This window comes from Euprymna scolopes, chromosome 15 (genome assembly GCF_053919585.1).
Source record: "Euprymna scolopes isolate OS-2025 chromosome 15, ASM5391958v1, whole genome shotgun sequence".
Lineage (NCBI taxonomy): Eukaryota > Metazoa > Mollusca > Cephalopoda > Sepiida > Sepiolidae > Euprymna > Euprymna scolopes.
Window position 1 is genome coordinate 4886347 of NC_136496.1, and position 13661 is coordinate 4900007.

At 35.8% G+C, this 13661-nt stretch overlaps 1 protein-coding gene across 3 annotated transcripts in view; it reads left to right on the forward strand.

Annotated features, from left to right (window-relative positions):
• Window positions 1-3873: 3873 nt before the first annotated feature.
• LOC145293698 (uncharacterized protein C3orf18 homolog) overlaps window positions 3874-13661 on the forward strand; it is a 63652-nt gene continuing 53864 nt past the window's right edge. For 2 of the 3 annotated variants that reach the window (XR_013869749.1, XM_080140113.1), the window contains exon 1: window positions 3884-4068. The gene's annotated coding sequence lies outside the window, so the exon portion shown is untranslated. Of the gene's footprint in view, window positions 4069-13661 lie in introns of all 3 variants that reach the window. The other variant, XM_080140112.1, reaches the window with a different exon arrangement.

Here is a 13661-nt window from a genome sequence, read left to right on the forward strand (position 1 = left end):
TCCTCGACGATACAACTCACATTCACACACGACAACATGTCAACACATGCAAAACTTTTACCCCTTCCTTTCTTTTAACTGGCTTCCTTTGTACCAACGGCTACTAGCTATAAACGTGTGCGCGCACAAAGACTGAACTATTCTCTTCAACCATTCTATCTTCACACAAGAACTCCTGTCTCTTTCTTTCTCCTTAAACAGGCCTGACCTATATATAACTGTCAGATATCTAATCTTCGTCTCCATACAAGGAACTCTTCACGACTACGAAGAGGACATACGTGCGCGTACGAACACTAAACTCTCATACTAATACGTCTCTCTCTTCTGCTAAAGCTACTAACGAAAATGACAAATAAAGTTGTTTTTTTTTGTTTTGTTTTTTACACAGTGATCACCACTTATCAAGGCCCGGAAGCCACTCAGGGATAAGGGTTATTGCAAGTACATTAAGTTAGTGAGGAGATTTTATGAAGTGTTTAATTAGGGGGGCGGTTCATTAGGAATTTGTTAACATTAGACTTGAAGACATCCAAGTTGTAGTCCGGAGGGAAGCAGGCAGACGGAACAGAGTTCCACAGGCGTGCAGTTCTAAGAAAGAAGCTTTGCTCATGAAATCCGCGTTTTGATTTAGGCACAGATATAGAGTGGGGGAAATTTTTCACAGTGGATTCAGCTAGACGGGTGTTTTTCGTGAAAGTTTGGCGAGGGGGGACCAGGGATTGGAGTTCAGACGAGCACCTGCCATGAAAATAACGATAAAACAAGGATAGGCTGTTTTTGGCAGCTCCTGCCCAGATATGGCAACAGTATTCCATCCTTGGACGTACTTGGCTTTTATATAGATAGAGAATTGCATCAGTAGTGAGATATCTTCTGGAGCGGTAGAAGGATCCCACCATCTTTCCAGCGACCTTGGCAACAGACTTGATGTACGTGTTCCATTTCAGATCAGGAGTAAAGGTCAAACCCAGAAGCTTGTCAAAACACGGAGCCTCACCCAGACGAGAGCCATCCATCACAATTGATGCCAGCTGGGGATCAGAGCGTTGATGATGTAAGGATAGGAGTTTGGTTTTGGATGCATTAAAGGTAACCAGCCACATCTTCCCCCACTGAACCACGCGCTCGAGATTAATTAATATAGAATGAAACTCCATTGCGTTGTCCCTCATTTCTATACAGTCGTCACGGCAAATAACAGCGCGATCTACTCAAACAGAATAATGGCGCGCAGTGCATGTGCACCCGATAATTAATTCTCAACGTGGAGATGGACTTTTTACCCTTTTCCTACTCTTCGCTGAAGTAAGAGATGGACTTTTATGTTGGTTAATTATTCCTAAAAGGAACTGGTTATTTTTAACCGAGAACTTTTACTTTTCTACTTCATTTCATTTTATTACCTCAGTTTCAGGAACTTTTTCTACTTCATTACATAAACAACATTTAATTACCTCAGTCACAGGAAGAGATTCTAAATTAAACAGAAACTTTCTGGTCTTCTTTTTTCACTTATTTACAATTTTGAGAAAATAAATTTTGTATTAAATTAAAAAAAAAAAATGGACCAACGAACCTCACCACCCCCTTCTTTTTGAGTTGGCCTTGTGCTTACATTTTTTGTTCATTTTCCCATTGTATTTTTTCTTGTGAATAAAAAATTTGATATCTTAAAATGTTTACACATTTTAATCGTGTATTTCTCTTGTATATATATTTACTCGAAATGTCTCCTCATGTAGGTGTGTCAGAAACTTGGTGAAAAATATTGAATAATTCGACCCCCTGTCTTTTCAAGCTTATAACTACTCGAAAAATGTAATTCAAACCCTAATTTTTTTTTTTTTAATTAAAGGGGCAAGGACCAAGGTTTCATTTTTTAAAAAAATACAAACAACGTGGTTTAAAAAAATCCAAAAAACTTCGGACTTTACAGGTAAATTTCCAAAAAAACTGTTCTTTTTTTGTTTGAAATTAGAATATATTATTTATTGATCTTTTATCTTCAATTTCTGATATATAAAACTTTGGTAAGTAAATTAATTATTTACTTTTTATAGACACTTGAAAATGGGGGGGGTGAATTAAAAAAAAAACGTTTGTCTAAAATATTATATTAGGTTTATTGGAAAGACCATAAAATTTCACATTGACCCTGAAAATATCGTAAAAATAGAATCAATAGAAAACTTTTGATAGATTTTTAAACTTTAAAAATAGGTGTATCAGAATTTTGATGTTTTTAAAAAATAATAATATTTCTATTATTTTTTATACAACTTTAATATTTTATTTTGGAAGTATAATCCATAAAGAAAATAAACAACCCACTTTTAAAAGAGAAATTATGAGTTTTTTATATTTTATTCGCAGTTTCATGTTAGGGGTGTCAAAAATTCCTACAAAAATTCTGATACACCTACTCCTCATGTAATAAAATTTAAAATAAGAAAAATATTAATGCTGGAGTCCCTTAGGGGTCCATCCTGGGCCCAACTCTATTCCTGATCTACATTAATGATCTTCCAAATCACATCCTTACATCATTTGTAGACATTTATGCTGATGACACTACCATTTATGGTAGCACATCTAAGGCAGTAAACGACCAAGTTCTCTCCGATTCTCTCTCCTCTGATCTTGAGCACGTGGTACAATGGGGAAAGGAGTGGCTGGTTACTTTTAATGCATCTAAAACCAAGCTTCTCTCTTTACATCATCAACACTCTGATCCACATCTGGCATCAATTGAAATGAATGGCTCTCGTCTTCAGGAGGCTTCAAGTTTTGACAAGCTTCTGGGCTTGACCGTTACTCCTGATCTTAAATGGAATACGTACATCAAATCTGTTGCCAAGGCTGCTGGAAAAATGGTGGGATCTTTCTATCGATCCAGTAGATATCTCACTGCTGATGCAATTCTCTATCTATATAAGAGCCAGGTACGTCCAAGGATGGAATACTGTTGCCACATCTGGGCAGGAGCTGTTAGAAAGGACTTGTCCTGCCTTGATAGAGTTCAAAATAGACTTTGTAGCCTTGTAGATGTCCTTTTCTTTTCCCTGCAACCTTTATCTCACAGAAGAGATGTTGCGAGTTTGTCTCTCATGTATCGTTATTTTCATGGAAAGTGTTCGACTGAGCTTGTGTATGGTTCCCCCTCGCCAAACTTTCACAAGAAACACTCGTCTAGCTGAAAACACTATCAATAATTCCCCCCACTCTTTATCTGTGCCTAAACCTAAACGTAGATTCCATGAACAAAGCTTCTTTATTTGAACTGCACGCCTATGGAATTGTCTTCCGTTTTCCTGCTTTCCGGCTAACTACAATATGGTTGTCTTTAAGTCTAACGTAAACAAGTTCTTGATGAGCCGTTCCATATAAGTCAACAAATTTACCGAATTGATTACTATATTGTCCAATTTCTACTGTACACTCTTTAACCCTTATAATCGAGTGGCCTCTTGGCCTTGATAATGTGTTGATGCCTGTGAAAAAAAAAGAAGAAACAATTTGAATGTCTTATTTTTCTCATATCATCCGCAAACCCTATTTAGTGACATTACCCATTAAAAAAAAAAAAGAAGACGTCACAGTCGTCTGCCATTTTAAGTGAAAAATTATAAATTTACCAGAAAAAAAAAAAGGTAACTTTGTAGTTTTTTCGTGTGTTCACAAGTAATCGCCTAACAAATAAAAAGTAGAATCTCAGTTTGGGGAGAGGCGATTTAGTCTACAATAATACAAAAAATGAAGTCCATAAGAAAGCTGTTTTAATGTATAGATAAAAACAAAATGCGGGACACCCTACATTTTTTGGTCGTTGTCAGACATGTTTGGATTTGACGTCACTTCCGTTATGTACTTATCTACTTCCGGGTTAGAGGCAATCGTCGGAACGGAATATGTCAGCAGTTGTTGATAACTCAAATCAGTTGTCGCCGTCCCGGCAACAGTTAAGAAATATTTTATCGTTATTTACGGAGGGATTAACTAAATTGCAGCAAGAGGGACAACTATTGAGCAAACAGAGCGGCATTACGACTCCATTTGAGTTTAAAGGTATTTTTTTTTTTTTTTTTTTAGATACTTTAATGTTTGGCATTTAACAAACCTTTCTTTTAATTTAATAAATAATTTCATCTCGGCTTCCATACTGAAAATATGTAACGCGTATTTGTTTTAATTAACATAGAAAGAATAAACAGTTTCCGTATAGAAAATTCCACATTTATTCAGTATGGAAGCCGAGAATCGCCGACGCTTTTCTTTTTTCATTAAATAAATGCATGATTTGCGAACAGTATTTAGATTTCGTTTTAAATGCGTTTTATTAAATGAGTTTAAAGCAAGAAAGTGGTTGAATTAAACAAAACGTGAGAATTAAGTTTTAATTTAATTAAAATGAACAATTTTTAGCATTTTTTTTCTTTTTTTTACGTTTCAGAAATAATGTCTAAAAGTCAACCTGCCATAAAAAAATAATTTTGTATTTATCTAACGTGAACGAACCTTGACTCACTTATTTTATTCATTTATTTACTTTTGATGCGTTTAAGGAATTTGAACCTATATAAACAGACTTTTGCCGAACTAAACCTGAGACTTATTGCAGAGTTAAAGTAAATAATAAAAAAATAAAAAATGAAACGGTTCGGTTCAAATTCTGTAGAAGCACCTTGTTTTTATATTTAAACGTATTTATATTTTAAATAATCGGCATCGTTATTGAATTAGATTCACGCAATTTAATTTTTCGAAGAATATAAGCATTAATAACGGTAATTCTTGAAACACATATCGGGTGTATTGTTGTCTGTTCCGCCTCCAATAATCCGGTGCTTTTTGGCCGACAAAAAAAAAAAAAAAAAACCCTGAGCATTTTTCAGTAAAGACAAGGAAAAAAAAAAAAAAAAAAGAGGGGGGGGGTCCAAAATAAGTTTAAGGTATTACAATGAGGTCCGAAAAACAAATCTTTAACAAATGTTACCAAAGATAACGTACTATTTTACCTATCCGAAGGTTTTTGCGCTTTAACTTATCTTAAAACGTTTATTTATTTTTAAACGCAAGTAGTGTCAAGTTCTACGTTAGAACAGTAAAAGGTACTCATGCACTTATTGATCCGTGCTGAAATAATAACGTTATTTAGAAAGCCATTCTTAACATTGGGACGGGAGGATGTTGTGTGTTTGTGTACCTAATCTGTAGTTTCATATAACGATTTAATAAAAACAGATATCGTTAAACTTTAATTAAACTTGAAAGTACTATTTAAAAAAATAGCGCGGATCAATAAGTGCACTGACTGCACTAGCACCCAATAAAATTTATGGCGGGCACTCCAAAAGCGAAAATTAAAATTAGAGGAAAACAAGTAGTTTTCCAAATATTAAGCAATGTAATTCTATGTTATCGGTGGTGTGGTGGCCATTTCTGTACGCGCAAGCGCGCATTTTTTACGCACTCGTGCGTCAAAAATATGCGCGTATAGACGTGGCCACCAGTCCACACTCCACCACCACTGATAACAGAATTACATTGTTTAATATTTGGAAAACTACTTGTTTGCATCAAATATATACGCGCGCTTGCGTGTATAGAAATGGTCACCACCACTGATAACATAAGAAATTACATTACTTAATATCCGGAAAATTACTTGTTTGCGGCAAAATATGCGCATGCTTACTCGTAAAGAAATGGTCACCACTGATAACATGAGGAATTACTGTATACAGATTTTTCTTTATTTTTTATTTCCTATTGAAAGATGAAAGCAGGAAAAAAAAAACCCTTTTAGCCAATAAATAGACAAAAATGCCCCCCCCCCCCCTCAATAGGTGGATAGAAAGTGGGTGCTCATTTTAAGTTAAATTTACATGGAAAAGTGATCACCCACTTTTCAAAAAAGTAATTTCTTCATATCAGGAAAACTATTTTTTTGCGACGGAAACGGTTAGCAGATTCGTTTTTAGCATTGTGAGAATTTCTCTCACATTAGTTTTGCCCCTGGCAGGATGAAAGAAAACCAATCAGAAAGTAGAACAAGCTCACCTTTTAAACTTCAACGTAAATTTTATGAAAGCAAAATGATTCAAGTTGCAAAAGATGTGTCATCTTCAGCTACCTGCCATAATGGGCCGGTAACACCTCAAAGAGGTAATAGTTCATCTTCGAGAAATGCTGACGAAGAACGCTGCAACAGGTTGAAGAGTTGAGTGATATCTTCCAAGATGGATACTGCAATTCCAGTAGCCTCAAGGAGTCCACTGTAGATAACTGCCTAAATGACGGACAAATGACAGATCAAACTGTAGATCTTAATTTTGTCTCTGACAAACATTATATTGTAATGATGAAAGTCAATTGATTCACAGAGCACAACAGCGTGCGATGATATATAAATTTGCCTAACATAAGGACATTGGTGTTTACAAGTGATAACATTTCGCCCCACATTAGGGCATTAAAATGTCTCGATGAGACGGTGATTTGAGGCTAGAAGCCTCGAGTGAGAATTCGAGCGACCATTTCAACTTGTCTGTCGAATCTGGTGATCTGAAAGAATAAATTTAGCGCCAAGAACATCCTCGGCAATTAGTAATAACAAGCAATCTGAATGGTTCAAACAAAATCATGGGTGGACAAACCGACCAATGAGGAGCCTGCTTATTTCTGCAGAATTTCTCACACAGTGCCAAGGAAAAGAAAGAAAAAATTATGGATAATAATTACTTTTTTTAAATAAGATAATGATGTATTTTAAAAAACTGTCAATAAGTGACACGTAAGAAATTTGTCCTGAGGGACTTAACATTAATACAAGTAATAATTAGTAATGAATTCAATGTTTGTCTGTTGCCAAAATTCAAAATTTATAACCAGTAATTCTAGTCTAACTAGATGAATTATCAATAATAAAGAAAAAGTGGCTTTAACTTAAGTCGATGACATCTTTAATGTTGGCGTCTACTTCTTTAATTCATAGCAAAAAGTCATTGTGCCAAATACATCTAAATTTACTGACAAATTCATCCCTGAGTTCAAGGGAACGCAAGAGAGTATTTCTATTAAGAGGTTCTGAAGAGAGATCCTCCAAACTATAAATTATTGATAAGCAGACAGGAGTGGTATCCCGTCTGCAAAAAATGGGTAGGGGTCCAAATATCATTGTTTCTATCTGAAGCTAAAGTAAATGTTAGTGGTTTATCATTTATGGCCTTTTCAACATCTGAAACGGCGGTTAGGAATTCAAAATAACCGACTTTCGTCCTACCCAACAACTTTGACAGACACTGTTTAACAGTTTTAATCAATGTTTTTCAAGCTCTGCCATCCCAAGCAGAGTAAAGGGAAATGGTATAATGAACAATAGTAGTTGATTTGAAATGTTCTTTAAATTCGTCAAAGACAAATATGTCTGACAATATAATACCCGACACCAAGAATGATTTAGCATTGTTGGAATACACATGGGTGGGCACCCCAAATAAGTTGGTGAACCTAATAAAGGCTAATAAGAGCGTGTGCTCATGTCTGGCAGTAATTCCAAATGTATGGCACACAAACTCGTGCAAGTAAACTGTATGATGTACATTTTGACGTCCTGATTATTTTTGACAAAAAAAATATGTTCAGTAAAATCTGCACCCAACTGTTTGAAGAGTTGGACAAAATTTACCCGATGAGAGGGCAGCTGAGACCCGGAGGGGGCCTTGCATCGTAGAGAATCGAAGCTGTGGAGAATAGATTTCACCAGCTGTCTCCCCTGAGGGATCCAAAAACCAGATGGCATTAATTTGCTAAGGGTACAATTTGCTCCAATATGACGACAATTCAAGTGAAATTCAGTAATGACCAGCTTGGTCATGTGACTATTTTTTCCTAACAGTATAGGAAATTTTACATCATATGGGAAAATATCGGAGTTCTGAATACGTCCTTTGGTCTGCATCAGTCCATCCTTATCTAGAAATAAACCAAGGGCCATCACCCTTGGGGGTGCAACCTTATTTGAAGATTGTTTCAAATAATCCAATTCCAAGGGAAAAACTTCATTTTGCATATGAGAAAAAAAGCAACAATTTAGCTATTTTAAAGGTGTCAGTACTTCGGTGTCATAATTTGTCACCGAATCTTAAAACTTTTTCTAAGACATGTAATGTGAAGAAATCATATTTTTTGGTAAACGACTTTCATCTGAATTAGCTTTATCTGAGAACATACATGTTAGGATTTTTTTGTTATTCTCGTGAAGACAGAGTAAGGGAGATATGGGCCAGCAGATGTTAACTTGATTAAGACAATCTGGTCCGCAGATCCAAAATCTGAACACTTGTTCGAACTTACAGGTTGTAATGCCTCTGGTTAAAAGATCCACTGGATTATCTGGTGAAGGAACATATTTGAATTTAGGGGTTTACCCCACATTTAAGGCTAACCTCCTCAATAGATTTGTTTATATATGATATACGATTTTCCATAAAAATATTCTTTTTTGAACCTTTCCTGTTTAAAACCTATAACAGGGCTACTTGTTCATCCGACACAAGAAAAAATGATTTGATATTCCAAAACCTGAGGAATAATTTTAAGGGCTAGATATATAGCCATCTATTTTAATATAGGAAGTGATTTCCCTTTAATGGGAGCCACCTTAGCTTTGACGAATATCAAGGAACACTGAGCCCCTTGTTTGGCACATAAAGAAAATCCATAAGCATGCTTAGATGCATCGCAGAAACTAATGATTTCAATTGGGGAATCCTCCAGGAATACACATCTGGGGAACTGAAAGACTCATAGATTGTTCAACTCCTCGGTGTGTACTTGCAACGAGGTAATAAAATCTTCAGGGATCTGCTGGTTCCATGAAAAGTTATTTTTCCATAATTGACTGATAATAATCTTCCCCTGAATAGTGACAGGAAGAAGTGATGATAACGGACCGTAAACACTCGAAACTTGAGATAATTTCTCACGTTTTGTTTTGACATTGTCGTTTATTACTGTGGGTGTAATTTTAAAGGAGTCCCGTTGAGGAAAATATTGATACCCGAGCACTTTTTTATAAGTGGGGAAGGAGATGAAATGAAACTATCTTCCAACATTTTACTTTGCAAGCTCGTGCAATTGGAATTGCAAGATTGGAGCTCAAAACCTGCCTTCTTTAACCTGTCACAGACATGGCTATACACTGAAATCAATGAATCACTGTCACGACTAGTGGTGACCAAATTGTCAACATAGAAGTTTTTGGAAATCGTGTAAAAGACTAAATCAGCCTCATATTTTTCGGCATAGAATTTGAGTATAAAACTCAGTATAAATGGACTGGCATTAAAGCCAAATATAATTGCATTAAATCTGTAGGTGTACAATTTACCATCCACCTAAGAAAGAAAAAACAATCTATTTTTACTTTGGATAGATTTCGATCAATCTGTGAAAATGCTTTACGTAAATCGCCGAGGAGAACATACTTGTTTTTCCTGAAAGCTAGTAAAATATCTAGCAATTATGCAGTTAAGTTGACGCCCGAATAAGCTGTGTCATTAATCAAAGTACCATCCTTACATTTCAAAGAACAGGACGGATCTTCATAGTTATTTCCTGACCTTTCTTAATTACAGATCTGTGGGGAATCCATATATAATTCTCATGTTTCATGTTGAACAGAGGAGGATTCAATAATCTCAGTCTTCATACTCCTTGAAGACTTGCATATAATCATCATACAGTCCATTACTGTCTAAGGACTGGGCCATTCATTATTCGCAGTGAGGGCACATAATTGGATTCTACCATAGGAAGTTTTTCAGAGTCCCATGATAGATCAATCTAATATTTGCCGTTCCTAAGAATAGCCTCCTTGAAGACATTTTTTCTTCATCAAGAGAAGACAACTTTTTGATTTCGTTAATACCGATTCCACTTCACGTTTGACAGCAGAATCGTAACAGAGTAACTTACCTTGCCTTTGATAACATTTATTTATTATATACTTGATTTTTTTGACCACTTTTTCGAATCTCTGTGGCTTGTAAAACAAACCCAAAATGCCCATTTGACTGTTATTCCGAATGTATCAGCATAAGCCTCCACCACTGGATTTGTATCAAATGATCATAAAACATTTTACGTTTATTTTTTAGACAATTTCAAATCGATATAAATAATTGTACACTAAATTTTTTTTTTTTTTTTACAACAGTAGCCAGCGTCGTTAAAACACCCCAACCTCCCCATTTTAAGAACAGCTTTCAGTACTTGTATAGTTTAATGAAGACATAAAAAATGAAAATATTTTAAAAAAAAAAAAAAAAAAAAAAGTTGTTACGTACCTATTATGGAAGGAAATTCTTCGGAAAAAAAAAAACTTTCACTTAACTTGATCAAATAGTTTTTTTTTTTTTTTTTTTTTTTTTTTTTTTTTTAGAGCAGAAAAACAATTTATGACACCTAGCAAAAGGTAGCCATGTTTCGATTTTTAGACCATGAGGAAAGAAAAAAAAAGCTTATTTAACATGGAGAGGGGCTGTCGGCGCTTTAGACTGAGTTATCTCCCCTAGCACCCCCTACATTTCACGTGGTCTAAAAATTCAAGCACGGCTACCTTCAGCTCACTGTCATAAAAATTATTTTTCTGTTTGAAAAAGAAAAAGGTACTCATGCACTTATTGATCCGTACTGAAATGTTATTTAGAAAGCCATCTTAAAATGGGGAAGGGAGGATGCTGTGCACCTATTCTGTACTTTTATCTAACAATTTAATAAAAAGATATCGTAAAACTTGAAACTTGAACATACTATTTTTATACATTGCACGGATCAATGAGTGTACTAGCACAAAAAAAAAATACTTGATCGAATTAGGTAATTTTTTTTTTTTTTTTTTTCGGAGAACTTCATTCCATAATAGGTACGTACAATATTTCCTCTTTTTTAATGTCTTGATTAAACTCGACGGTGAACGACAGAAACCGCTGGATTATATCGAGTGAATAGAAGTCAATAAAGTAAAAGCAAACAGAAAAAGAAAATAAAGCAAACAACCTACCGTAATAATTTCATAAATTTTACTGTTTTATTTATTTACTAGCGGGGATACCCAGCGTTGTTCAGGTGTGGAGAGGTTTTATGGTAAGGGTATTGATCAACGGAGCTCTGAAAAAAATGTTTCAAAGCCCTCTAAAAATAAAAAATAAAAATAGCGAGTACCCGTGCAAACGCAAAAAAAAAAAATAGTAAGCAGGCAGGCGGGTTTGAACCTGTAAAACTAAGAGGAGAAGGTGAAAAAAAAAAGAAAGCGAACAGTTTAATTGCGATGCCCATCGCGACATATGGCATCAACACCATTCAAATTAAGCTTAGTCATTGCAAGGCGTATAATGACTTTGCAAAAATGTCGACAAAAAAACTGGCCCCCTCCTTGTAAAAAATGGCCCAGTCGACGGTCAAGGAATTAATGCTTTTGGCCAATTTTTGGATATTTATTGTCCGAGAGACTGAGCTTTCAAACAATACCGATTTTATCAGTGTGGGTCGCGTGTGTTGAAAGTTTTATTGAGACATGCAAACATACACACTAACAGACATTTGAGATTTATATTATACTAGCGGGGGGGGGGGTACCCGATGTTGCCCGCATGTTTGTAGGTGTGTGTATGGGAGGGGGGGTTAAGTAATAACCCTGTTAAAAAAATCGGAAAAACAAAAAATATCAGAAAAAAAAAGTGCAATCTTAAGATAACAACGTTGTGTGTAGGGGTGGGGTGGGGAGTAAACTGAAGAATAAGCGAAAGAAAAAGCCCCAGTGTTTAGAGGTGTAAAAAAGAAAAAAAAAAGTTTGGGTTTGAAGGTGGGCTTGAACCCGAAGCCTCGAGGCTAAGGCGAGAAAAAAAAAAAAAAAGCTTGAAGCGTTACACATACACCAAAGAAACAAACAACTAAGAAGTGGCAAAATGAAATGTTTAAAAAACCAGCACGTTAAATTAATAGGTGATGCCTATGTAAAAAAAAAAAAAAAAAAAAAAAATTAACATGAACGTTTTCTAGGTCAAACATAACGTCATCGTCGCAGTAGTCATGGAAAAGGGAAAAGGAAGGAACGATTTTTTGCTACACCCTCCCTGTACAAAACTGGTGATTTTATGGTGAAGGAATTAATGTTTTTGGCCAATTCTTCGATATTTGTCAGGCGAAGGTTTGAGCTTAAAAATGATACCTATCTAGCGAAAATCCGTGGCCCATGTCGAAAGTTTTTGCGAGACACACGAACATACATACATACATACACACATTTTCGCTTTTATATATATAGACTAGCGGGGGGGGGGGTACCTGGCGATGCCCGGGTGTTTTTAGGTGTGTGTGGTTTTGGGTAAATCCAAAATCCAAGGTTGGGTGGGGGTTAAAATAAAAAAAAGTTGTGGTAGGTGAGTATGAGGATCGAACCCGAATCCTTGCGGTAAAGTTGGAAATTAAAGTGTGGAAAAAAGATGTACAACATTAACCACTAGGCCACGGAGACATACAAGGGAAACACGTTTGAATTTATTTTAAGTATTGACAGGTGGCAGCAATAAAAGTTAACTCTGCTGCTTCTATTTGACCTAATTAATGAGGTCAAATAGAAATTACGCAGTTACCCAACTTTGACTGGTTTTTTCCCCAACAGATGTTGGGGAGTCAGTTGTCCAAATTGATTAGCAATTGTCTGATATGAGAGGAGTTTGTCCCCACATTGATCAAAGCTGATTGCTTCTGGACGTTTCTCGGCACGATGCCAAGAACGTCTTTTTTTAGTTTGAATTAGTTTCGCTTTTTATACGAAAAAGCCCAATCAACACGCGAGAAGCCAAAATAGCAATAATTTTGTAAAAGTCGATGTAAATAAATCTATACGCTACGCGCTTTCCCAAATTTTAGATATTATTATCTAGGGCCTATATAAACAGTTGTAAGCGATAGTAACAACCCCGAAAGAAGCCTTTGTGAGACATACACGAAATGGTCACACACATTTTGCCGTTTATATATATAGGCTAGCGGGGGTACCCGGCATTGCCCGGGTGTTTGGAGGTGTGTGTATGTTGGAGGCGGGGTAGATCAAAACAACCCTGTTTAAAACAAAAAAAGTTGACCGGATGTTTGGAGGTGTAAAAGAAAAAAAAAGTTTTAGTAGAAAGGTAGGCTTGAACCCCGAACCTTTGATGCGGAGGTGGAAAGTAAATTGAAAAAAAATCTGCAACCTAACCATCTCGACCACGGGAATAGATGAATTGATAAGTGTTAAGTTAACATTTATAAAGCGAAATTAACAGGTGCGAGAACGTTAAGTCGCATGATGTTTGACTTAGTTTTGCGCTGGAAGCCAGTTTCTGTTTTCCCCGCTACGCGGCGATCAAAAAATATCTCGAAAATAGCTTGTAAAACTCGCGTAAATTAAAGATAGTTGCGATCCGAGTTCCTTAGTCGTAGATATTATTATTTAGACAGCATATAAAAAGTCTTAAGAATGAGCGAGCCAACCGAGAATCACGGCGAAAAAGCCTTCTGTAGACATACAGGAAAAGCGAACACACATACATACACACACATATACACATTTTCGCTTTTATAGATAAATAGATAGATAGAAGATTTATATA